Source organism: Syngnathoides biaculeatus, chromosome 9, assembly GCF_019802595.1.
Source record: "Syngnathoides biaculeatus isolate LvHL_M chromosome 9, ASM1980259v1, whole genome shotgun sequence".
NCBI classification, from domain to species: Eukaryota; Metazoa; Chordata; class Actinopteri; order Syngnathiformes; family Syngnathidae; genus Syngnathoides; species Syngnathoides biaculeatus.
The window spans coordinates 9,081,513-9,109,223 of NC_084648.1; the positions used below are offsets into that span (position 1 = coordinate 9,081,513).

Here is a 27,711-nt window from a genome sequence, read left to right on the forward strand (position 1 = left end):
GATGGGCATCCAACAATGACATCATTTCCGAAATGGCTGACTGAGAGAGGACAGGCTTAAACAAACAAAAAAATATGTAGTTTTAAAATAAACCTTCAAATAATTATTCAAACTGCAAGTACTTACACTACAAAAAATTCAATAATTAGCACGTTCAATTAAATTGGCCTAGTTACAGCTCGTGCATATAACACAAGTAAAAATACTGATTTGTGAATTTAATTAAAAAAAATTGTTTTAATGTAAAACAATCAATTAAAGGTCATTATGCTGAAATGAAATAATAATTATTAAATAATTAGAAATACAACAAAAGCTGTTAATGGTGTTAATTATATAATTAATTCAAATTAAAAGATTTAAATGAAACAAAACGTGAAAATGGAACAAAAAAAAGTACAAAAATATTTTTTTTGCTGTTGTTGATTTAAAAAACAAAAGTACCTGGTTTGTACATTACTGATGTTATAAACAACAACATTGATAAAAATAATAATAAGAATAAAAAAAAATAATAATAAACAATATCTCATTATCGCTAGTGGTGTTGCGCCCACGTACTCACGCACCCACAATGAGCTGACAAAAATATCCTTCATCTCAGCATCTGTGATCGTAGTCTCAAGGGTGTGAATCCTCAAAGTAGACACACACACACGCACACACACAAGGTTGGCCACTATTGGCCCTTTCCATTGCCACGTACAAATTGAATCAGCGCTCCTGACAGGGCGAGAGGACGAGGAGGACGAATAAAAATCACCTCATTACTCACACACGCACGAGTCAACAGGGAAGTCATTTGATGCTTAAACGCTCACAGGTGGGGGTGGGGGGGACATGTTTGGTGGCAAAATACTGAAATGGTGGTGGCGTGTATGGAGATGAGGGTGAAGAATGTGACGACGGTGATGCAGATCAAAGACACGGGGGAGGGGGTCGGAGGGAGCGATAACGTAAAATGCTTGTCGGCGATTAAGGCCTCAGTTTCCTTATTTTCCCGTGGGAACCTGAATGCGACACGACCGTTGAGGACAAACTGGAGATGAAGTACGAGTCAGCGTTTTGTGGTACACAATTGCAAGTACAGGCTGTAGTCTCAGCAAAGGTCATTTGATAGGTGAACGTGTAAAAACACACACGTGTGTGTGTGTGTGTGTGTGTGTGTAAATATATATATATATATATGAATTAAAACTCGAAAACAAAAAACAAAGAAAAAATATATTAAGTCAAAACAAAATTGAACAATGCTAAATAAATAAACATTCAAACAGATATTTAAAATAAAAATAGATGGATAAAAAATAGACAAATATATTTTTGCATGAATTAAAATGACACAGAAAATGCAAAACTAAAATAAATGTGAAGTTAATACATAAGTAAAATGGTACATAGAAGTACAATTAGAATACAATAATTTACATCAATTAATATTCATCCATCTATCCAATTTCTTAGCCGCTTATCCTCATGAGGGTCGCGGGGGGTGCTGGAGCCTATCCGAGTTGTCAACGGCCAGGAGGCGGGGTACACCTTAAACTGGATGCCAGCCAATTGCAGGGCACATAGAGACAAACAGTCACACTCACAATCACACCTAGGGGCAATTTAGAGTGTCCAATTAATGTTGCATGTTTTTGGGATGTGGGTTAGGGTTAAAAAAATCTATTTTTCAAAAGTACAATTAAGACAATGAAAACATGCCGAAGACTTTTGTAGTCTACAAATGTAGAGCACAAAAGATCATTTTGAGTGAGCTCTCCGGGCTGTTGTGTATGGGCATGTGCACATAAAGGCGTGTTCTCGCAAGTTGGCCTCCTATTTATGTCTCTTGCTCTTTTCACAGTCGTCGCAGCGGTGATACACCCCCCCCCCCCCCACACACACACACCCCAGCCCGGAGGTAAATCACAGGCGGTTGCCTGCTTGAAAAGTAGATTGGTTTGGGCACCACTGGCTCTGACTATAACTTGGAATGTTATTATTTAAACACTGTAATATGTGGACAAATGAAGGTCATTTCTTTATATTTTACTTACTAATAACAAGGCTGCGGGTTTTCCACCTTCTTCAGGTTTTACAGTGGATTTCGGCAACCTCGGACCACAGACTGTTGGATTCCCGTAAAAATGACTTGCCGTCAATGGTAACCGCCACATTGCCGCCTAGCGGATGGAAGGACGGACCATCCCATACGTGTGAATATTCTCAACTTGTGTGTGTCTGAATATCTTGAACACTACATTGCGTTTTTCTCAGAAACAAATGCGCTTATCCGTTGATCCACAAACGCACCTTCAACCATTTACAAGCACAATTGACTATTTACAAATGATAAATCATGACAAACGGGGGAATCACACATATACTTATGCATCTGAAAAACGTTTGACTCGTGGTTATATGTGTGTAAATAATTTTGAGACAAATCTCGCCACATGCGAGTACAGCGAGCCGGTCGTGGCAGTCTTACACTGACTGAATATCAGTTAGGTAACATGCGCGCGTCACAACACGGCAGGCAAAGATGCAGCAACAAAGGAAAAGGTCAACCCCCGTATGTTGTTTGCGTTAAGTTTTGAGCAGAACAACATGCACTCAGATCAGCGGATTCAACAAAACTGACTCAATTTACTGGACTCACTGGAAAGAACACAGATTCGGGTGAATCATTTGAATCAGGCGACTGACAGAAGATTGCCATCGCACCAGAAACAAAAGAGACTCAGATGACTCAGTAAAATCAAGTCTTGAACTGAATCGACTAAGTGGACTCACTCTGAAGAGTACAGACTTGATAGATTTTTCATTGACAAGAGTCAGCAGGTTCAGTGGAAGATCATTCATTTAAATTGGGTGACTGACTCGAGCTAGCTGACTCATCAGAAACATTGCGCACCTGGCCAATTGACCAACATGAGTCAGCGGACTCAACGAAACCAAAGTGAACTCAGATAATACAGTTGAATCTTCTATTCAAGCAGTTTCACCCCCCCAAAAAACATGGGATCAAGTGATTTGAGTTGTGCTTACGGCCATGCTACCCTGAGAACGGCAGATCTCGTCAGATCTCGGAAAGCTAAGCGGGTTTGCCCCTGGTTAGTACTTGGATGGGAGACTCCCTGGGAATACCAGGTGCTGTAAGCTTTTCTCTCCCCGGCTAAAATGCAGATGGGTTGCGTCATGAAGGGCATCCGGAGTAAAAACTGTGCCAAACAAAGATGCGTTCATCTAAGATGACACGCTGTGGCGACCCCTAATGGGACAAGCCGAAAAGTAAGGAAGAGGAAGTCAAATGATTTGAGTTAACTCGTGTTAGTGACTCATCCTAGCAGACTCGCCAGAAACACAACTAGACTGACCGAACTGGACTTGAGTCAGTGGACTCTCAGAAACACTCCGGAACCACTACAAAGTGCACAGTATTGTGGTTATGCCATTTTGTCGTGGTGTCTTCATGCTTAATGATCAAATTCAGTTCCGAAATTCCCATTATAGTGCAATCGAAGTTTCCCACAGAGGATTGAAAAAGGAATCAGTCACTCATCAAGTGTTGATATCCCATAATGCATTGCGTTTTCAGCAAAGAAATAGGAGAATGGCAGGAGCCTCATTGGAAACTCAGCTGATTCAGTTCAATCGGGTGAACGTCTCAAGTTAGAAACACTGCAGACTCAGATGAATTAGGATACGAAATCAAGTTAGCAGAACCACCATGGATTCATAATATCCAGTTTGAAACTGAAGACTGAAACAACTCGAGTTGGTTGACTCCATTGAAACACTGCAGACTGGGCTGGGTGACTGACTCGAGGTAGTGGACTTATTGGAATTACAGGAGACTCATGTGATTCAGGTCACTGACTCATTTGAAACGCTCCAGACTCACATGATTCAGTAGAATCGGGTGAATGACTCAAATGATCTGACTCACCTGCAAAAGAAAAATCTCATTCAGATGATTTGGATAACTGGATAATCACCAGAGAGGTTGAATTTTTTGCAAGTGAATGTCTCCTCAGCACCACTTTCAGGTGTCCACGGAGGGTGCCCGTCGAAGTATTTTTAGCATTTTCGTTACAGGCGCTGTGAGCACTTCCTTCATGTCTTATTTACGAGTCAGAAAAGGTACAACGCAAACTCCAATCAAGACCTGGCAAGTCACAAAATGGGAACTTGGAGCAACACTCAATTCTCAGCGGGATGACTTGGCGCGCCCTCCGTGCGGCACACTCCCTTGGAAAAAAAATAATTTTTCTGCCAATAAAGGAAACATCATTAATAATTCAAGCATTTCTGAAGTTTAAAGTTCGTATTCGAAAAATAAAGCAGGAACAATTTTTTTCCATGTCTTCAATCAAATCTTGCAAAAATCAAGTATTATGTTTGTCCAAATCAAAACTTGCAAAAATAAAGTTGTATTTTTGGGAGCTGTTGAAAATAAGGTCACATTTTTTGGGGATAGAAATGTGTAATCTTGCAAAATTGTCATTATAATAATAAGGTCATATTTTTTTCCGTGATTAAAAGTCATAATAGAACGGACTAAAGCGATAAATTGAATTTATTTTAAGAAGTCCAAATCTTGCAAAAATAAACTTCTTACCAGAATAAAGTTATATTTTTCTCCATAAAAAGTCCAATGATCACAATAGTCATTTTTTAAATTAAAAAGTCAGAATATTACAAAATTACATCTATAAAATTAAAGTTATTGTTTTTTCTCTTAAGATGAAAGTCACTTTCTTAGGATTTGGAATAATTTGCAGCTACAAAGTTGGAATGTTCACAAAAAAGTTGTATTTATAATGAAAATTAATTTATATGTATATATATGTGTGTGTGTGTGTGCATATATATATATATATATATATATATATATATATATATATATATATATATATATATGTATGTGTACAATAGATTTATAGATCTTGTGATTATATTATAATCTATTATACACACACACACACACACACACACACACACACTCATATATATATGAGTGCGTGTGTGTGTGTGTGTGTATATATATATATATATATATATATAATATATATATATATGTGTGTGTGTATAATAGATTATAATAATATAATCACAAGAAAAAAGTCAGAATCTCACCAGAAGTAAATTGTAATTTCTTTAAGAAAAAAAAACACAATAAAAAAAAAAATATATATATATATATTCTATGTTCTTGACTTTTCAAAAGTGAATTTTATTGGATGACATCAAAGAGCAAGGACACTCGCTGGTTCGTTGCCACGGTGACACCAAACCACTACTTTGGACCAGCCAGGACACCTCTTTTGTCATTAGCTCGGAGTAGTTAATCTAGAAAATAATTTAATAATTTCATAAAAAAAAAAAAACAGCTCAGTGGTTTAAAAGTGCACTGTAGCTGTACTGTAGCAATAAAAAAAAGAGACTACTACGCATGTAATTTTTACTTGTGCTTTAATTGCTTTGCATTTTGCACGCCTCATGTGCTTCCTCCGCCTGATTTCCACGAAAACACACAGCGACGCTAAACTCATTATTTCTATGGCATTTCATCCACGACATTTAATATAAGACTAATTGTGTGTGTGCGTGCGTGTGTGTATGTGTGGTGTGTGGACGGACGGCCAAGAGGGGCGCGCGCGAAACGGTGACCTTCGCACTCCTACATTTTTAAAACTGAGCCATTAATAATGGATCGGGTTGGAACAGAACAGCCGAGGATGAAATATGAATTAAAATAATGTCCAATAAAAGAGGCTCAAGGGTAAGAGAGACTGTTGGCGCGCGTGTATGAAGAAAATCTTATTGAATTGCGCGATTATTGTTATATCAAAATGTATCGATATATTTCAACCATGCTACTTTCTTTTGGTGGTGTTTTTTTTTCCAAGTCTAAACGGACAACGTGGCGTCCTTGGCAGCGGTAACAAAGCAATGAAAGGATGTCTGTTCTTTCGGCAGTTCAAATAAAATCCACATTTTGTGCATGGCGCTGAAAGTGAGATGTTTAATTTGGATGGAGAGCACACAGATGGCCTGTTGAAAACCAATTTCGCCGCCGCCAAATGCCACCAGATGCTTTGGCATCACGCAAAAACACTCCAAGCACAAGTTGGGCTTCAAAGTTAGTCGAGACCGACAGACCATAATCAGATGAGTCATAGGATCTTCTATAGGATGGATGCTTAAAACTGTACTGGTTTTTTTCCCCCACGACATGACTAATGAGGGTGGCACGGTGTATCAGCTGGTAAAGCGTTGGCCTCACAGTTCTGAGGACGCTGGTTCAATCCCGGACATGCCTACGTGGAGTTTGCATGTTCTGCCTGTGCCCTCGCGGGTTTCCTCTGGGCACTCCGGTTTCACCCCACATCCCAAAAACATGCAACATTAATTGGACACGCTAAATTGCCCCTAGGTCTGATTTTCAGCGTGGCTGTTTGTCACTATGTGGCCTGCGATTGGCTGGCAACCAGTTCAGAGTGTACCCCGCCTCCTGCCCGTTGACAGCTGGGATAGGCTCCAGCACTCTTTGCGAAACTTGTGAGGATAAGCGGCTAAGAAACTGGATGGATGCATGGATGGGTAACAAATGAGGGATGAGTGAGTAGCTATACCCGGTATCTGGTATTGAGCCGATACCGGCAACTGATACTTAAGGGGGAAAAAATGAAGTCCTCCTTGTCAATAGGTGGCGCTACACTCAACAGAAAGAAAGAAAAAGTACAAATTTCTCATTGTTTTCATTTAAATTTTATACATTAACAGTATGATTCTCACCCACCCCCACAACATTTAAATTTCCTTGCTATGAATGTTAATGAAAACAAATCTTTAGCAATTAAAAAGAAATCCAAAATGGAATTTTGCAATGCAATATATAAAATGATTTATTTTTTTCTTTAATTTAAGCCTCCATATTATTATATTTTTATAGTTTATTTCCCCTCCCCTCCACACATTTGAAAAGTTAAATATATGCATTTTTGTGTTGAATATTATTTTCACAAAGACCAGATTTTACTTTAACTATCATTATGTTGTTACTAAAGTGTGGTGTAATATGAAGGCGGGGGGGGGGGGGGGTGAATTGTACCAGCACTAATAGGATTAAAAGTAGGAGTAGTAATAGTGGTCGTAGTAGTCAAATATTGAAAGTTATGTTGGCCATAAAAAGACAGAAAGTCATTATGTTTGCCTTCTTAAAGTGAATAAAACATCTCTCATGTCTCGGTTTTAATACGACTAAGTTTCACTTTCAAATAAACTTTTCATTTGACATTTGCGGGAGTAAATGAACTCCTTCATCTCGCCGTGTGATGATGATGGGGGCCTCCATCTTTGAACTCCCCTGCACTGATAACAAGCGATCAAAAACAAAACGGCTTCTCGGCCGCATTAGACATTCATTAGGTTTTGGGCGGCTAAAAAGCGAGAGGACACAAAAAAAAAAGAGAGAGGAAAAACTGGTAGCGCTTCTTGAAATGAAGAAGGCAATGTTTTACCCGTCCGTCACTGTTCGTCCATTCTTCAGGAAAACAACGGCCAACACCAAAGATCAAATGAATATGCCCCAAATTGCTCCTTTAATGCCGCTCTGAGTCATCCAGATAAACGGCAGCCGGTTGGCGGCAGACGCTGAACTCGCGTCTCCTTTGAACCTTTGGGGCCCAAACATCCTGGACTTTTTATCCTTATTTATCTTTTCGTATTTGACTGAACTGTTTGAAAAGAAACTCGGTAGCACATTCGCAATTTAGTCTTCAAGAAATGGAACGTACGTGTTTATTTGAAACAAAAGACAATTTTTTTAGGCCTCAACAAACACACGAAAAACACGGTTTTGTAAACATAAAAGATACTTTGGTCTTCAAAGGGCCTAAACATCAAAGATTTGCTCTCAGATGCATCCCTCCATTTTCTTTGCCGCTTATCCTCACGAGGGTCACGGGAGTGCTGGAGTCTATCGCCGCTGTCAACGGGCAGGAGGCCGGGTAGACCCTGAACTGGTTGCCAGCCAATCGCAGGCCACATCGAAACAAACAAGCCAGACTCACAATTAAACCTAGGGGCAATTTACTGTCCGATTAATGTTGCATGTTTTTGGGTTGTGGGAGGAAACCCCACGCAGGCACGGAGAGAGCATGCAAACTCCACACAGTTGGGTCCGGGATCAAACCCAAGACCTCAGAACTGTGAAGCCAACGCTTTACCAGCTGTGTCCACCGTGCCGTCCTCTTGGATACACATTTTTCTAAACATAGTTTTCTCCAGTCATAAACATTTTCATAAACAGCAATGACAATGGACCTGTCAATCACTCGTACAGTAGTAGCCAATCAGGTAGCCGCATTGTCTTAACCCCTGGCTTGACCCGCCCCGAATCCACTTCAAACCTGTTCTGTTAAGTCGCCATTTTGGAAGATTGTAGGAGAAGGCAACTGTTGCTAAGGAAGGAGGGGGAGGGGGGTATCTGAAGATCGCCAGTTGGAAAGGTCCATTTAGTCTCCAAATACATTTTTTGTAAACATTGAAGAGAGTCAACAAACATCAAAGAGAATCTATTGCATTTAACGAAGCGATCATACGTGTTCTGTAAGCAGACGTGAACTCACCTAACGTACGTTTTCGTGAACATCAATGTTTATTTAAAGTCTGGTCTGCATGCCGGAGAAGAAAAGACGCGTTTTGACGGAGCAGTGAGTGATTCACCGGCTCTAGCCGAGCTTGCGTTTGAGCCCACTGCCGCCGCCGCCGCCGGCCTGCGCCGCGTCTCCTCGCTTTAGAGGATCACAGGTGGGGAAAGGCCAAACGGGCCCGTTAACCTGTTATCTGGCGATAATCAAATCATTCTGCTCAGTTTCCGGTATCGTTCAGCGGGGAAACGCAGCAACGATCCGGATGACGATTAGGCGGTCGGCATAACTTAATGATTGTGCCAATTTATCAGCACTGCGATCTAACTATGAGCAAGCAGTACTTTACGATAACGCAGTTTCACGCTATTAGAACATAAAACATGTAGAAATGTAGTATAATGATGCTAGATAGTACGCTGGAAACTGTGTCCACGAGCAATTGGGTATTTTTAAAATTGTGGGTGGATGCTGGTCAAAAAGTAAGAAAGTTGGGCATGAGTCTCTTTTTGTAAAGAAATGCAGTTTGATATTCCTTGAAACTGAAATATTCTGTAAACATTGAAGACAATTTATAGGCTTCGGGGAAGATGACATTCTGGCTATTGTAAATATTGAAGACAATTTTGTTTACGACGAAGCTAAAATGCATGTTTTGGTAAACAATGAGGATGATTTTATCTTCTACGAATCTAATCTACTTTTGTAAATATCAAAGACAATGACGCTAACGTACGTGAATTTGGAAATTCTCAAGAGGATTCAGTCTCCGATCAACCAAACAGTTTTCCTCAAAAAGATGTTTTCACGTTTTCAACAAAAAATACTTTTTGGGGGGTAACAAACCAATTATATGCATTTTTTCTTCCATCTAACCAATGTACATTTTCGTAAACAACCAAACATTTGCCCGTTGTGAAAATCCATCCACGAGGGTCACGGGGACTGCTGGAGCCTATCCCCGCTGTCAAGGGGCAGTAGGCGGGGTACACCCTGAACTGGTTGCCAGCCAATCGCCGGGCACATAGAGACAAAGAGCCGCACTCACAATCACACCGAGGGGCAATTTAGAGTGTCCGATTAATGTTGCATGTTTTTGGGATGTGGGAGGAAACTGGAGTGCCCGGAGGAAACCCCACGCAGGCACGGAGAGAGCATGCAAACTCCACACAGGCGGGTCTGGGATTGAATCCAGGACCTCAGAACTGTGAGGCCAACGCTTTACCAGCTTATCCACTGTGTCGCCACCCGTTGTGAAATTAACGAGGCATAAAGGTTTCCGCATCCCCTTTTTTGTAAACACAATTTAGGCTTCCCTAAATGTAACAGATTTTTCTTGACAAAAATCAAATTCAATTTCTAAAGTCTGTAAAGAACCAAACGCCAATTCCATGTTTTCATAAATGTACCGTTTAGCGTTCAGTGACGAAAGGGGCACTCAGACACGCAGCCTTCTGCATGGCGTCACGTGAGGACATATGACTCATCTCATTTGAGCCGCCCTCCAGCCGCCTGTCCCACACCTCCCGTCTCACATCTTCTCGCCACCTGAGCCGACAGAGGAGGACGAGCCGGCTCGCCCCTAAACGACCAGAGATCTGACAGCGGTGACGTCAGCCAGGCGAGTTACAACCGAAGGCGACGCGGGGAGGTATAGCGCTCGGAAGTGAGAGAGTGAGGGAACGGATGGAGGGATTGGATGGAGGGCTGGATGGATGGAAATCTGGGTCGGCAAAGTGCAGCTGCATGGGGAGCTGAGACGCCAGGCAGGAAATCAGTTGAGCAGACAGAATGTAGAGTATGTGTTGAGAGAATAAATGGAGGGGGTGAAGATAAGGGTGTGTGTGTGTGTGTTTGTGTGTACTATCATCAGTATTCCATCTCAGTTCTTCACAGCCAAGACAAATGAGAGGCAACATCGGAGAGGAAGTGTATCAGTTGAAAATACTGATCTCTCCCTGTGTCCCTCTGTCCTCTCCATTTTTCTCCCTCCTTTGACCCCCACCATCTGTACAACTCAACAGCCCGAGTTGTGCCGCCCTCACCCTCGCCACCTGTATTCTTGACTCGGAACAATAGCCACCCCAATGCCGCCAACCCTTTGACCAGCGGCCTCACCCGAGCTGTCGCCGACCGAAACCAGAGCACGTGATTCCTTGCCACCTCTGTCCTCACCACCTGTGTCCACATCACCTGAACTGCCATCAACCTCGTAAAACTTGCCTGTCCTGTCGTGATTGCCAACCAAACACATTGCCACGTAGAACTTAACCACTAAACTGGCTGGAGCTGTCCCGACCGCAAAAACAGACCCCAGGTCCTTGTCACCTGTTTCATTCAACCCCAATGCTGGATGATGCCAATTCTAGCCACCTTCAGGTAACACTGACCCAGTGGCCTTGACAATGCAGTTTTCACCAAACTACTGAATTCACAGCAGCTGCCCCCACCAAGAAACTGAGCCTTTCTGTCCGTGTCACCAGTGACCTCTTTACAAACATCCTTCAGAAACACCCGCCTTCCTTACTCATTTACAATCCATTTCTCACTACCAAGGACCTAACCTCCGGCTTCCACCGTGAACACTCTGCCCTGGGATCCTTGCCATTATCGTCCTCAAACTATCAACTACCCTCTTGAAACACTCAACCATGCAAATCATTGACAACCCACCTTGTGCCACCAAACAGCTCCACAAAAGCCCGACCCAACAGAACATAGACCATCCAACCATCGCCAACCTTTCAACCACCAAATGTCACCAGCCAAAAGCCACGCGCCTCTGTCTTGGACCCTTGGCAACGACCCTCCGGTAACCCTTGTTCACCCTTGCCCTACCGACTAACCTCTCACTACCCAGAACCTTATCACAAAGTGCCCTCCACCTCAACTCTCTCCTCCTATATACCCACCAACCCTGTCCACCAAACACCCAAATCCCCAAAACAGATCCCCAAACCTTCTCCTCATCCTCACAACCCCAACCAGAGAACATCTTCTTCTTTTCTTTTCGGCTTGTCCCGTTAGGGGTCGCCACAGTGTGTCATCACCATTTTAGCCTATCTCGTGCATCCTCCCCTCTAACCCCAACTGCCCTCATGTCTTCCCTCACCACATCCATCAACCTCCTCTTTGGTCTTCCTCTCCTTCTTTTGCCTGGCAGCTCCATCCTCAGCACCCTTCTACCAATATAGTCACTCTCTCGCCTCTGGACATGTCCAAACCATCAAAGTCTGCTCTCTCGAACCTTGTCTACAAAACATCCAACTTCCCCTCTAATTAGCTCATTTCTAATCCTATCCAACCTGCTCACTCCGTGCGAGAACCTCAACATCTTCATTTCTGCTACCTCCAGTTCTGCTTCCTGTTGTTTCTTCAGAACATAATCCTCATGATTAAAAACGGGTTTGCCACTGATAAAATATACACACCAGCCATCACCACCTGAATCCTAAACAACTGCAATACCCTCAACCAATCTCAGCTGCACCATTTCCACCCAAACAAAATGATCCCGGCCACCAAATCCACGCTAATATGCTGACAACCCGAACCCTTGCCACTCGTACGCAAATGCCAGGCCTATTATGCCCGACCTGCAACACCCTCCTGAACCCAGGCCAGCCTAGCTCCAGCAGAATCCTCACCCCCTGTATCCTCGCCAGCAAAATCCTCACCATACGGGCCCTCGCTGCCACCATAACTCCCATTCCTATTACAGCCACCTTTTGCTGTTAAATTAATCCCCATTTCACAATCAAGCACTGTCATCTGCTCATCATATCTGTATAATCATATCTATTCCCAGACTGTCGCTAGCATTAATGCACTGCCACTGCCCGACAGGTCGCCGCTCATACTGAGATAAGATCTTGATGTATGCTAATCCAATCACTCTGACACAGGCCCGAGTGCCAGACGGGGTACCTGCAGATAGGATGATGGCTGATGATAACGACGATCATTAGCACGCGTACATTTCAACATGCAGATGAAATGACTGGTGGGCTTTTCGGTGAATAGTAAATAGAAGCACGGACTTTGTGTTTCGTAGGGCTCTGCAGTCTTTCAAGGATTTAAGCAAATAATCCATCCTTTCTGGCGACAGTGTTACATTTTCGGTGCCAAAAAAAAAAAAAAGACAGCATTGCTAATTTATAAAGAACTCAGATAGAAAAGAAGCAAAAAGCATTCCTTGTTGTATTTTCACTCAAGATTCCCAACGATTTGATAATCTCAAAGTTTAAAATCTGCTCGCCAACTTCTTACCCTGCCCTATCCCAAACAACTGTGGCATTGGTTTTGGCAGCACCTAGCACAGAAAATTTAGGTTAAAAAAAAAATGCTTAATTTTTCAAGTCCAGTATTGGACAGAGTAAAACACACACAAAAATAAAACATTAAATCGCAGAAGAAGGAAGAGAAGAAGTTGTGAGTTTCAACTCTTAACCTTCGATTATCGAGCCAGTCTGTGACTGTTTTCGACCACGTGACTACATCCGGGGCACCAGGCCGTGTTGGATGGGTTCGCCATACTGACGCGTCATTCACTCCAACACTTTTGCTTATAGACCGGAGTTGCACAAATGTTCGTACGACTGTTAAAAGCGACGCGCGATGGCTAAAAAGACTTTGGAAAGTTATCGGTCCTCATTAGATGTTGTTTGTTCCGTTATGACAAGAACTGCGCTTTGAGCAACAATATCGACCCATATGCCTTGGAGAAACACTAATGGAGCACACAACTGTGGGCGTTGGTAACTTATCCAGACATCGTCTACTATCTCCGCTTCTCGACAAGCGCTTAGGCCGTGGACCAACTAAAGAATGACAAAGGTCTGGAGGCCTACAACCACTCATCAATGTCTCGCTTCGTCATGCGGCGGTATCCGTTGTAAGCAACCTGTCTCCCCACACTGCTGTGGTTAGTTTACCGCACAATGCAATTTAAATATGTACCGCGTGATTATAGTCAGTGTTGTGTTAAATTACGTTGATTATACCAACGGAAGGGGTGTATATTTTTATTTTCATTTTCGTTACCGAGAGGGAGAGAGAGAGGTTTGACCGGGACGAGTCCCAAGTGGAGCTAGCACCATTTTCTCCACTTCCACAGCTTTTTAACTCAACTCACGAAACAGCTAGCGGTGCGGTAACTCGTTTTTGCAAACTTATAATAATAAAACAGAAAATACAGATTTTGGAGACATGCATTCCATTCACAGAAGACTATTGTGCTTGGCTGCTAGATCGGCTCTGCTAATACGAGACAGCCACCGTTGTCGCCGTTTGGTTGCTAACTGCTCCGCTTTCTCGCACTGGTTCTTGATCAAAGCTGGCAGTCGAAAGAAAGACGCCTTACAACGCCCGTTTGAGCAACCGATAACATAGCAGTGCACCCCCATTCATGCGCTTTTCTGAAACGACTCCTACTTAGTGACGTGTGTTTACGTGAATTCACCAAACCAAGATGGCGCCCGCGTTCTAAATCGTAAGGTGTGTGAAAACAGTCTATTGAAGGTTGCGTGACTGTGCCCAAAATCAATGAACTCACTTGAAGTTCACATAAAACTTCAATCCTGGTCAAGTCATCCCTTGCTCAAACTGAGTCATAAATTGAGTCATACAGTCTTGGTAAATAACATTTTCTTTCTCAAGCAGACTAAACAGATGTCTGTGACTGGAGTCCTCCACCCCTGTGAAATGGTTTCAATAAATCACACACTGTTTAATCAAGCCACCTAAAACAAACTCTAAAAATGAATTGCTATCCAAAGGTTGCCACTCGGATTTGTTCCATGTTTCTTTGGGTATTGCCATGTCTTTGCATTTTCAATGTAGTCAATTTATTACATTATAAACTCCAGTTTGATTGGACACCCGGCGGTACATTTATTTCCTCTAACAGACTACATTTGAGTGACTTAACAGCCCCCAGGGCAAACTTTACATGAGCAAATAGGGTGCGTCCAACGTATCTGATCAAAATTGTGGAATGACAACAGTCAAAACGTTTGTCGCGTGGCGCTGTCTGTCGGTGGCTGTCAGCTCACATTGTCCCAGCGTCAGCACACTTTCTGTCACACCAAAAATAACACTTTTGAAATGTTCCCTGACAGGCAGACATCGTCATGACATCAGACAACATTTAGACTTCTGCAACTGGGTCTTTTCTGTAATGCCGTACTGCAACAACAACATCAACATATGAACTGCAGGTGAACATGCACATGTGGCGAGGACTCTCCGGACCTTCTGCTTACGACCCAGGCTACACTTAGCTCCTCCCTGACATAAGAAAGTTGTAAAACTACAACATAGTCCTTTCAGAGTATGAAAAAAAATTCTGTTAAATGGGTTTCTATTGTAGGCAGCATGGTGGATCAGCTGGAAAGCACTGGCCTCACAGTTCTGAGGTTCCGGGTTCAATTCTGGCCCTGCCTGTGTGGATTTTGCATGTTCTCCCCGTGCCTGTGTAGGTTTCCTCCAGGCACTCCGGTTTCCTCCCACATCTCAAAAAAATGCAACATTAATTGGACACTGTAAATTGCCCCTAGGTGTGATTGTGACTGCGGCTGTTTGTCTCGATGTGCCCTGCAATTGGCTGGCAAACAGTTCAGGGTGCACCCTGCCTCCTGCCCGTTGACAGCTGGGATAGGCTCCAGCACTCCTGTGACCCTCGTGAGGATATGTGACTAAGAAAATGGATGGATGGATGGATGGATGGATGGCTTTCTATTATCATCATACCACATACCATGTAAATCATTGCTGTTTGGTTGGAGAATTTCCACCCCCTTGTGAAGACAAAACGGGTCTTCAAACATTTTGCAAGGAAATATATTTATATATATTTGCCCTGTGTTTGGGGGAGGAGCTAAGTTGTAGGTAGAACGTGACTTCGAACGTGTCACGGGTGCATACGTATATTCTCGTTTTCCCAAGGGATTTGTTAAAAACGCAAGCTAACCAGTGACAGAGAGGACCTCGGTATTGCTTGAAAACCCAAGATTGTCAGTCACAATATTCTCTACATTTTTAGTTCAAATTGTTTGTCATTAAATCAATGTAAGCTTCGGTTAGGATTCTAAGAAAATGTTGGGGTTGTGTAGGTCTACTGAAAGTTTAACAGTGAAGATACTCAATGTGCTTTTAAATGGTGGCCTGGACACTTCATAGTCTGTTTATTTGTCCATCCATCCATTTCCTTAGCCGCTTATCCTCACAAGGGTCGCAGGGAGTGCCAGAGCCTATCCCAGCTGTCAACAGGAAAAAGCCGGGGCACACCCTAAACTGCTTGCCAGCCAATCGTAGGGCACATTGAGACAAATAGTCGCACTCACAATCCCACCTAGGGGGAATTTAGAGTGTCCAATTAATGTTGCATGTGTTTGAGATGTGGGAGGAAACCGGAGTGCCCGGCGAAAAACCACGCAGGCACGGGTAAAACATGCAAACTCCACAGAATTGAACCCGGGTCCTCAGAACTGTGAGGCCAACGCTTTACCAAGTGATCCACCATGCCGCCCTGTGTATTTGTATTTTACTCCGCTGTCTGTTGCCAGGTCAGCAATGTATTCTTCATCTCTTTCCCTGGAGATATGAACATTAAATAAATAGAAGGAATACATATATTGAATAGGGCGGGGCCACTGCCACAAGGTAACAACGTACAGACATAAACACACTCCAACAATATTTGATAACACAAATCTGGGACAGTCTGTGAACACAATGGAACAACACACTGCAACAATTATTAACAAAATTTAGTAACAAAATACTGTAACATTCAATTTCAACATCACACCGAAGGATAACAACGTTACAAAGTACTGTAACACCTCTCCAGTCTAACACACTGTAAGTACACACTCTCCTTCACTTGTCCTTCACATCATGTTCACTTCCATTTTGTAACAGCATTTGCATAATTGTAAACTTGAAAGGGGGAAAAAAATGCATTCGCAATTATTCGACACGCCTGCAGTGCAATACCCTGCATTTCTTCAAATCACCGCCTACGCCAGGCTTTATATTTACATGTTAATTAAACGATTATGGCACTGTTATTATGTCCCCCACCCTTTTGTTATCATCCACATGCCCTCCTATTCTTCTCATTTGAAAATAAAGTGAGCGCGCACAAACAATACAAGCGCAGCGTCCAATTGTCCCCGCGGTATCTTATTTGTTCCAGGGGCTGATAAGCAATCTAAAGTAAATGAAATGAGGGAGAAAAAAGGGGGAATGGGATGATGCAGCTGCAGCAGAAAGGAGGGGGAAAAATACAACAAACCAACGACAAGAAAGAGTTGTTAAAGTTGAATTGAAAATGCTATGAAGAGATTGAGCAAGTAGGTCAGCAAGGAAGAGGAGGAGGAGAGCTTTCAGATGGGGAATTGATAAATAGATCATTGTGAGCATAAAACAGCTCGGCATCTTTCGGTCTTTCCCATGAACGCCCGCGTGTATCCCCGTGCACCCCCTCTGGTGCCACATAAACAGAATCCCTAACTCATCTGTTTACTGTAAATGAGCCTCGAAAAAATAAGGCCACAACACACACACACACACACACACGCATCGTGAGCAGCTGTACTGCGCAACGCCGTCTTGTGTTTCCCTGCATGTTAATCTCCGTCTTTTTGTCGACGTCGTTTCATTGCCAAATGGGTCTCGGAGTGCATTTGCGGTGCGAAGGATTGCCACACCTCGTGGCTCAAGTCTTGAGAAATCGGCAACATACAGCAAACAGCTATGGCAACAATATCCGCAGTACCTTCCGGAACAAAACCACGAAAGGGAACAGCGACAGGCAGAAAAACCTAAAACTGCCAAAATTCAGACTGAGGAGATTTAGGCCCAACAACAGTGAAAAGTCTTTTTAATGGATACTAGAACATGCTGAGAGTGGCTGGCTTCCAGTCCAGGGTACACCTCACTTTTTGCCCAATTACAGATGGATTAGGCGCGTGAAAAAGTACAGAGAAGGTCAGAAGGAGCTTCATTGTATCTTTGTAGTCCTAGAGAAAGCCTATGACAGAGTACCAAAAGAGGAAGTGTGGTACTGCATGCGCAGGTCTGGTGTGGCGGAGAAATATGTTAAAGTACTTTAGGAGATGTATGAGGGCAGTGGAACAGTTGTGAGATGTGGCGGAGGTGTGTCAGAAGAATTTAAGGTAGAGGTGAGACTGCATCAGGGATCCGCGCTGAGCCCCTTCCTGTCTGCAGTAGTAATGAGTAGGCTGACAGATGAGGATAGACTGGAATCCCCTTGGACTACGATGTTCGCAGAGGATATTGTGATCTGCAGTGAAAGCAGCGAACAGGCGGAGGAACAATTAGAAAGATGGAGGCACGCACTGGAAAGAAGAGGAATGAAGATTAGCCGAAGTAAAACAGAATATATGTGCGTGAATGTGAGGGGCGGAGGAGGAAGAGTGAAGCTCCAGGGAGAAGAGATGGCGAGGGTGGACAACTTTAAATACTTGGGGTCAACAATACAGAGCAATGGAGAGTGTGGTAAGGAAGTGAAGAAACGGGTCCAAGCGGGGTGGAACAGTTGGTGGAAGGTGTCTGGTGTGTTATGTGACAGAAGAGTCTCCGCCAGGATGAAGGGCAAAGTTTCTAAAACAGTGGTGAGGCCGGCCATTATGTACGGATTAGAGACGGTGGCACTAAAGAGACAACAGGAAGCAGAACTTGAGGTAGCAGAAATGAAGATGTTTAGGTTCTCGCTCGGAGTGAACAAGTTGGATCGGATTAGAAATGAGCTCATTAGAGGGACGGCCAATGTTGGATGTTTTGGAGAAAAGGTTAGAGAGAGCGGACTTCGATGGTTTGGACATGTCCAGAGACGATGAAGTGAGTATATTGGTAGAAGGGTGCTGAGGATGGAGCTGCCAGGCCAAAGAGCGAGAGGAAGACCAAAGAAAAGGTTGATAGATGTTGTCAGGGAGGACATAAGGACAGTGGGTGTCAGAGAGGAGGACGCACGGGATAAGCTGAGATGGAAAAAGATGACATGCTGTGGCGGCCCCTAACGGGACAAGCTGAAAGAAAAAGAAGACAGATGGATTAGGCTCCAGGTCAAATGGATGGATGGGATGGAGCAACTTAGCCTGCTCAGGTGAGGCAAAGCCCTTCAGAGCTTTGAAGACAAATAGAAGAATGTTCAAATGACAGTGGAAGTGGGGGCTGGAGGGGGGAGAATTCGAGTTATGTGCTCTCTCTTACGCTTTCCAGTTAAGAGGTGAGCAGCAGCATTTTGGACTAACTGGAGCTGTTTGAGGGAGGACTGACTGTCTGACGTCAAAGCAAAGTGCATTACGGTAATGGCCGCCGCGATGTGACGAAGGCATGGAATACTGTCACAAAGTGCCGCTGTGTAAGAAAAGACGTCACTTCTCCCGGCTGCCTGAGGTGAAAAAAAGTTAGACTTAACTACTGCACCAACCTGCCGATTCAATGTCAAATCATGCTCAAATGTAGCAATCAAGTTAGAGACAGGTGGCTTTGCAAAGTGTGCCAAGACGCCCAAGTCAACACAGTCAAACTAGTACAACAACATATTGTACCAACTTGGGATGGGCAAGGTCGATACTGGCCTAATTTCAAGGTATCGGCTACACGTGAAGGCTGCTGATTTCAGCCTCTGATACTTAAGGCAAAAACATCAGATATTGATAAAGTCCATCTTGCCAGTAGTTGTCGCTACGCCATGGCAGTTTGCCACATCCGTGAGTCATCATCTGGGTCAGAAAGAAAGAAAGGTCTTTTGTTCACAATTTTCAACCCTTGTGCTAGTTGAAATTTTATGTATCAAAATTATAGCGCTGTCAGTACTCGGTATCAGCGAGAACTTCAGAGTGAATAATCTTACTTGTATTTAACAACCCTCTAAACAGCATAAAACCACACTCTACTCTCATGATATCGTCTGACATTAAGCCTACCGTAGCGCTATTGTCTTCTTCTTCTTGACCTTTCGGCTTGTCCCGTTAGGGGTCACCACAGCATGTCATCTCAGATGAACGCATATTTGTTTGGCACAGTTTTTATGGCGGATGGCCTTCTTGACGCAACCCGTCTGCATTTTAGCCGGGGAGAGAAGCTTACAGCGCCTGCTCTTCCCAAGCGGTCTCCCAACCAAGTACTAACCAGGACCAAACCTGTTTAGCTTAGGAGATCGGGCGTTCTCAGGGTAGCATGTCCAAAAGCACTATAGCACTACTGTAACAAATTGCAAATACACACTGTACAAAAAAACAAACAACTTGCTGCATTACACTGTAACAACACAGTTACAACACACAACACCCTGTATCGAATGGTAATTACACCGTGTTGTAACTACAGACACCTGAGCTGAGGTTTTTATTCATCTCACATATCGTTCCTCATTATAATTCAGCACTCATTGCATTGTTAACTTTGACCGGGCGACATTGAAACGCTGTCAGCGCGTAGCGTGAATAGAGCCATGATGACTTATTTCAAAGGCAACAAGTCAATCGTATTTGTCACAACATCAAGCAAGAGTTGAAATCATCTGGGAGGGAGGCAGCCACGCTTTCGACGCGTTAAGCCGCTTTGGCTTCATTGTTATTCCGCCGCTTTATTAAAAAAGGCCAAATTCAATTAAAGCCTGCACCTGTTACGCTTTGATCACAACTCTGTCGCTCGGAGGGATGCTATTTTATAGAGTCCCACGTTTGCTGATCCCTGCACCCGCACCTGTCCATTCACATTACCTGGCTGATGCTTCACAGTGGCGGGCGACGCTTCCTCACATCTCCTCTCTGTTCTATCGGCAACGCCTCTGAAAGCACACAAAGCACAGACAAAAAAAAAAAATATATAAAAACAACAATGCCAATCAGTGCAGGGGCCCCGATATTTACGCTTTTAAATGCATCGAGGGAGCCCTACGCAAGAGTTGACGAGCGCGTCTGAAACAGTCCTCAATGTCATTTATGACTCTGCAAGCTGATATGAAGCGCAGATGGTGGGTGAAGGAAGTACGCAAGCATTGTATTCAATTTAGGTGCAGAAGAATTCAAAGAAATACTCCTGAACAGCTTACCAAAAAAACATTGCGACTTGTGTACCAACATGGAAAATCACACTGTAACGGATTGTTGTCAGAACTCCATGTAACGCAATCCTGTAAAAACATACTCTGACAACCTACTACAACGTGTTGTAAGTACACTGACAAAACACAACGATTCTGTATCAAGACGCTATGAAAGCACAGATTTAGTAGTAATGTTTTTGTTTTCAATTACTGGTAATGCTAAATATAATCTGTGTTGTGCATATTGTTAGGCATCTATAAAAAGTCACAGGTTTATTGTTTAAAGGTCGAGTGTCATCCCTATTAACATTCTAAAATAGAAAGTGAAATGAAAAATCTATGTGACATCATTCACTTCAACGTCTACATGAAAAAAATAAATATGAGTGGAGAGCGCGTAATCCATGCGCAAAATTACGGAAGTGTCATTCGACATCCAAGTGGTCGGCACATTGGCTGCATCTCCTGTCCGTAACGTCACCCCGGACATTCGCCATTGAAAACACGCTGTGGCCCCTACTATGGGAGACGAACACGACCCTTCTGACACGGAAGCTCTTTTCGAAGAAAACATCACACAACTGAATGAAGTTACCGGGGCAATACTACCCTATCGTTTCGAGCCATATTCAGATGATATGCGATCACGACCAAATCGCCTTCCCGTCCGATCCGCTTCCACGGCGGCGACCAGCCATCCCAACCGTCAGGGTTGACGGCTGCCTCGGCCTTATCGACAAGGCCGGGAAGGCCAAGCCAGCCGCCGGCCTTGTCGGCAAGGCTGAGCCGGCAACCGGCCTTGGCGGCCGGGGTGGCTAATTTTCGCCGTCAAGGTGTCTTATCACGGTGCCGAGCCGGGCCGATTTACAGCATTGTCGGAGCACGCGGCTCAGTGCGCCATTGCCGTCAGCATTGTTCATCGCCGCCACCGTCCGCGAGCCCAACACGGCAGCCTTTGTAGGCGAGTCCGACGCGCACACATTTAGCACCCTTCTCATATGTATGCAGATTTTTTGTTACATTACGAGAGACTGATTACGAGGTCCGCCCCAAACAATTTTTTTTTTTTTTTTTAGTAGCTGTATGCACACCTACCTGTCATTTGGAACCCACAAAGCTCTTGTCCTCTGCACCCGTGCACTCCATTTTTCATAACGAATTGGATCTTTTGTGAAAGTATGAAGAGCAAATCCATCTTCCCGAGTCTTCGAGCAATATCCAGCAATGCAACGAGCCATTTTGGCTAACACGAAGGAACAACGAGCTACCTTCCCAGAGGTAAAACTAATAGAAACAAACAAGTCCACTTGAGGGCGGTCCTGCCTTGTACGTCACTTCCTGCTTCTTCTCAAAAACAAATCCCTCGAGAGGATTTTCATGGCAAGAGTTACAAAAAGTTGTATACGTCAAAATCATGTTTTTTGGTGAAGAAACACATGGGTCCATGTCGGCTGCCATTTTTTCATTAATAACATACTAAAAATCATGCATGCCCTTTAAAGATCCCATACCATCCAAATCAAAAATTTCCCCCCATTATTCTGTCATGGCCCTGCCGGTCCCGGTCCTGGCCCTGCTGGTCCCCGATGCGGCACGCACCTGTCACAATTAGCGCCTCGTCTCAAGTGATGACGTCCCATTGATATACTGTAGAATCACACGTACGATCTGGCTTCTGCCAGATCGTTGCCTCGTGCCTCATTCCCGCAAGTTCCTGATTCTGTTCCTGCTGTCTCGTGTACCGACTCCTGCCTGCCTACTGACCTGCCTGTTAAGCCTGCCAATTCCATTGCTGCTGCTACCACTGACTGCCCGTTGGGTCTTCGACACCGGTCTGAATAAAGATGCTTCCAAAACTGCCTCTGCACCTCCTGAGTTGTGCATTTGGGTGCAACCCCGTTTACGTGACATTTTCTACCCATACTATATATATCAAAACGAGTCCATGACCTGGTTGGAGTTAAACTTTTTTTTTTTTTTTTTTTTTTTGCGGTTTGTTGATTGAATAGAGTACAACCGCATTTGAGATTGCTGACGACGTAACGTAACCTCAACTAATATTCAAATACCTGCCCACTCTGTGGTTGGTACCTTTTAAGTCAACCTCTAGCTGAACAGCAAGACGGGGTTTCTGGGTCTTCAGCGAGCGAGTCTCAGCCCTACAAATACTGTCTATCAGGATACATATGTTGTGTAATACAATAAGACTGGACTATTTTTCTCATTTTTAATGAAACTGCGGTGGAGGAAATAGCGACGCTTGCGGCCATTAAAGCCACTGATGTTGCAGCTATTTCAAATGACATGAATAGGAGCTGATCACGAGCATAGCCTTAAAATACCCCCCGTGTTTTAATTTTTACCTGTGTTCCTTTTCAGATTCTGTTGCATACTAGTGGGCCAACAATCCCACGCTTGGTGAATTGTGCTTCGCAAATGCCAGTAAGACATCCAAGGACACAATGTCGCTATGAATGCTTGGTCGCCCCAAGCTTCTCCATGCTAGTGGACGTCATGAGGTAAGCTGTTTTCCATATTGAAATTAGGGAAGATGACTGATCCAATCAGAGCTAAGGTTATTTACATGTCATATACAGTAAAAGAGGAAATCCAAAAGACGATCCTCACTCATTTTCAGGAACTGAACCTGCTTCGGAGTCTGTGCTCAAGACTGTTCCTTTGAACGTTTGCCATACTTTTGTTATATTTTGGGTCATTTTTATGTTTGCGAGTTAATCAAGAAAAGTGAATCCAAAACCAGACCTTGCACCAAAGTCATTATTTAACAAAACAAACCTTGGCCCATTTGACTTTTACAATGCTATCCTTGTTTTAAGCCAACAACAAACGCCATACAATAACACATTGTAATCGAAACGACTACTATTTTTTTTTAAAACTGTAAACAATTTTAGTTAGTCAGAAGACCTTGTAGACTGTACTTAGTACAATCGCTCTCGGCTTGCAAACATAAAACCGAATAGACAAGGATTGGTGTTTCCTACAGAGTAGCAAAGTTGGTGTTTTAAGTCATTGGCAAGAAACTATCTGGATGTTCTGGGGTTGTTTTTGTCTTCTAGACAGTGACGCTGCACGTAGGCCAACAGCGTCTTTTGACTGCAGGGTTATTAAAAAAGCTCATCTTTTATGACTGTGGCTTCCAATTGGGATTTTATGAAGATCAATCTTATAAATCTGACAGTGTGGCCCGTCTGCCTCGTGATCCTCCGGAGAGGAGAGGGGAAAACAAGCCTTTCACATTTCATTTCATTTTGGCTTCAGTAATAAGTGTGAAAGACGAGTGGCAGAAGTCGCCTTGACACTATAGTCGGTCGGATGTTACATATGACAGGCATTACCACATGGCATGTCCTCTGATGACAGTCACTCGATGGTTGGCTGATCGGAAGGTTCAGTGAAGAAAATAAGTATTTGAACACCCAGCTGTATTGCAAGTTCTCCCACTTAGAAATCATGGAGGGGTCTGAAATTTTCATCGTAGGTGCATGTCCACTGTGAGAGATATAATCTAAATAGGAAAACCCCAGAAATCACAATGTATGATTTTTTTAATGATTTATTTGTGTGATACAGCTGCAAATAAGTATTTGAAAACCTGTCTATCAGCTAGAATTCTGACCCTCAGAGACATGTTAGTTCACCTTTAAAAGTCCACCTCCACTCCATGTATTATCCTGAACCAGATGCACCTGTGTGAGGTCATTAGCGGCAGAAAGACACCTGTCCACCCCATACAATCAGTAAGACTCAAACTTGTAATATGGCCAAGACCAAAGAGCTCTCCAAAGACACCGGAGAGAAAACAGTACAACTCCACACAGCTGGAAAAGGCTACGGAGAAATTGCCCAGCAGCTTGGTGAAAAAAGGTCCACTGTGGAGCAATCATTAGAAAATGGAAGAAGCGAAGCATGACAGTCAATCATAGTGGAGACCCAATCAAAATATCACCTCATGGGGTCTCAATGAGCCTTAGAAAGGGGAGAAATCAGCCCAGGACTACAAGGCAGGACTTGGTCAATGACCTGAAAAGAGCTGGCACCACCGTTTCCAAGGTGACCCTTGGTAATACACTAAGACGTCATGGTTTGAAATCATTCATTGCACAGAAAGTTCCTCTGCTTAAACCAGCAGATGTCAAGGCCTGTCTTGAGTTTGCCAATGACCATTTGGATGATACAGAGGAGTCATGGGAGAAGGTTTTGTGGTCAGATGAGATCAAAAAGGAACTTTTTGGTCACAATTCCACTAACCGTGTTTGGAGGAAGATGAATGATGAGTTCCATCCCAAGAACACCATCCCTATTGTGAAGCATTGGGGTGATTGCATTATGCTTTGGGGGTGTTTTTCTGCACATGGGACAGGACGACTCTACTGTATTAAGGAGAGGGTGACCGCAGCCATGTATTGTGAGATTTTGGGGAACAACCTCTTTCCCACAGTCAGAGCATTGAAGATAGGTCGTGGCTGGTTCTTTCAACATGACAATGACCCGAAGAACACAGCCAGGAAAACCAAGGAGTGGCTCCGTAAGAAGCATATTAAGGTTCTGGAATGGCCTAGCCAGTCTCCAGACGTAAACCCAATCGAAAATCTTTGGAGGGAGCTGAAACTCCGTGTTTCTCAGCGAGAGCCCAGAGGCTTGTCTGATCTAGAAAAGATCTGAGTGGAGGAGTGGGCCAAAATCTCTCCTGCAGTGTGTGCAAACCTGGTGAACAACTACAGGAAACATTTGACCAGTGTGATTGCAAAGGCTACTGGACCAAATATTAACATGGGTTTTCTCAGGTGTTCAAATACTTATTTGCAGCTAATCACACAAATAAATCATTTAAAAAAAAATCAAACATTGTGATTTCTGGATTTTTATTTTTAGATGATCTCTCTCACAGTGGACATGCACCTACGATGAAAATTACAGACCCCTCCATGATTTATAAGTGGGAGAACTTGCAACATAGCAGGGTGCTCAGATACTTATTTTCTTCCCTGTAGGTTGGAAGCAGTGTAGGTGGGAAGGTAATAAGAAGTTTGATAGGAAAGCAGAAACGTTGGTGGGAAGGCAAGCAGTGGTAATTGGTAGGTATGTCACTTGGTAGAAAGTCAGTAATTAGGAAGGTAGTCCATAGGGAAAATGGTTGGTGGAAAGCTGAGTAGGGAAGGAGCCATTTACAGTTAAAGGTGGGTTGCTTGATAGTAGATATAGGTAGGTTGGTTGGTCAGTAACTGAAAGTGAGGATGACGGACGGGTACTCGGTGAGTAGATAAGAAGTATTTAGGTTGGTGAAGAAGTAGTTTAGTTTGTAATTAGAAAGAAATGTAGGCACCGAGGACAGTTGGTTGGTCGAAAGGTAGGTCTGTCGGCCTGTAGCTTGAAGGTGGGAAGAAAGTACAATAGGTAATGTAGGTCTCATAACATTTGTCTGTAGGAATGTAGATAGGTACCGTAGGTAGAGAGGTACACTGAAAAAACACATTAATTCAAACCGAAATCGATTACACATGATTAACGTATGTTAAACTAACATTCTTTTATTTTCAAGGGGAAGAGGGGAAAATCATGACCACGTTTTAATCATGCAACTGATGCACATCATCAGATGAAGTACTTTTTTCAGAGTAGGTAGGTAGGTCAATCGGACAGTGTTTTATGAGGCATCAGTTGATCTCCTCAATGTTTTTGTGACCGAATAAAAACAAGGGCACATAATTAGTGCTGGGATTTGGGATCAGAGCCGTTATGAGAAATGCTCTGTTTTCTCGCTGTGAATTTAAGCACAAGTCAGAGCAGCAGAACATTCCCCCCTGAGGCGCCGCAAGGAAACTTGCACCATAGTCTTACAGTATGTTAGGTCAACCCTCTTTAAAGCGAGCAGCTTGCCAACAAAAGAAAACGGGGTCATTGAAAGAGTCTGCATTAAAGCACATACACACAGTCACTGGCGAAAATCCCGTGTGACGTCATCATCATTGTCCTTGCTGTTATGTGTGAGAGTGACAGCGTCTATATATACATATACTGTAATGCAGTGTGTGCAAAGACTGCGTTTGTCAAATTGCCGTGTGCCACGATAGCGCCCGCAGAGCATACACACTCGCATGTACGCACACAGCCAAGCATGCATCCGTTCACACACACTAGCACAGATGCACACGCGCGCAGTTACTTTCTGTTTTAGTGATTTAATATGCCAATTCATTGTGTAAACCTATAACCACTGAGATGTAGCCTTTGGGCCTTTTTTTTTTTGTGTTTTTCGTGTGTATGCTACAGGCATAAATGTGGAGCTAAATATTAAGACAAATGAGGGAACACATTCAGACAAGCAAACACGCACATTATCTCGTGTGTCTATGTAATTTTGTCTTTCTATATTTGTGTGGCACCTTAGACATTCCACTTATATTGCGGGGATATTTGGACTACAATTGCTTGGAGGGGCTGTGCATGTGCGTGTGTGTGCACGTGCGTGACATTTATCAAAGCCACCCAATAACGCGACAGCAGCAGCAGGTGAACCCTCAGATGCTGGCCAATCAATGAGCTTAATCCTCCCTAATCAACCAATTAAGATTCTATTATCAGCTTGCCATCGCCAACGTTTTTTTTTTTTCACCCCGAGCAAAGTATCAAGAAATATTATTTTCCGATATTTACTTAACTCGGGATAGTAGAAGGCAGCAAATAACATCTCAACAGTGCAGTAAAACTAAATTACAGTCATAATGACAGATGGGGCGAAGGCAATTGTCAATATTAGAGTCCACCCCAGACTACGTCAGGATCGTCCCCCCATTACCCTTCCGTGACACCTCCATCCACTATGATGCGAAGGGCTCCTCCTCCACCAATGAAGAATCTTATCTGCTAATCTGACTGATATCTGCGGGGTGTTTTCCAGAATAAACCAGACTTCTATGGAGATCAGACATTTTTTTGTATCCCTTTTTCAATGTAAAG

The 27,711-nt window shown here is 43.4% G+C and overlaps 1 protein-coding gene and 1 pseudogene across 4 annotated transcripts in view; one reads left to right on the forward strand and one right to left on the reverse strand.

The window, feature by feature from the left end:
- The window catches only part of LOC133506220 (protein ELFN1-like), a 120,376-nt gene that overhangs the window by 26,230 nt on the left and 66,435 nt on the right, over positions 1–27,711 (reverse strand). For all 4 annotated transcript variants that reach the window (XM_061830147.1, XM_061830148.1, XM_061830146.1 and 1 more), the window contains one exon: positions 20,405–20,472. The gene's annotated coding sequence lies outside the window, so the exon portion shown is untranslated. The remainder of the gene's footprint in view (positions 1–20,404; positions 20,473–27,711) is intronic.
- LOC133506826 (5S ribosomal RNA) lies at positions 3,034–3,153 on the forward strand (annotated as a pseudogene).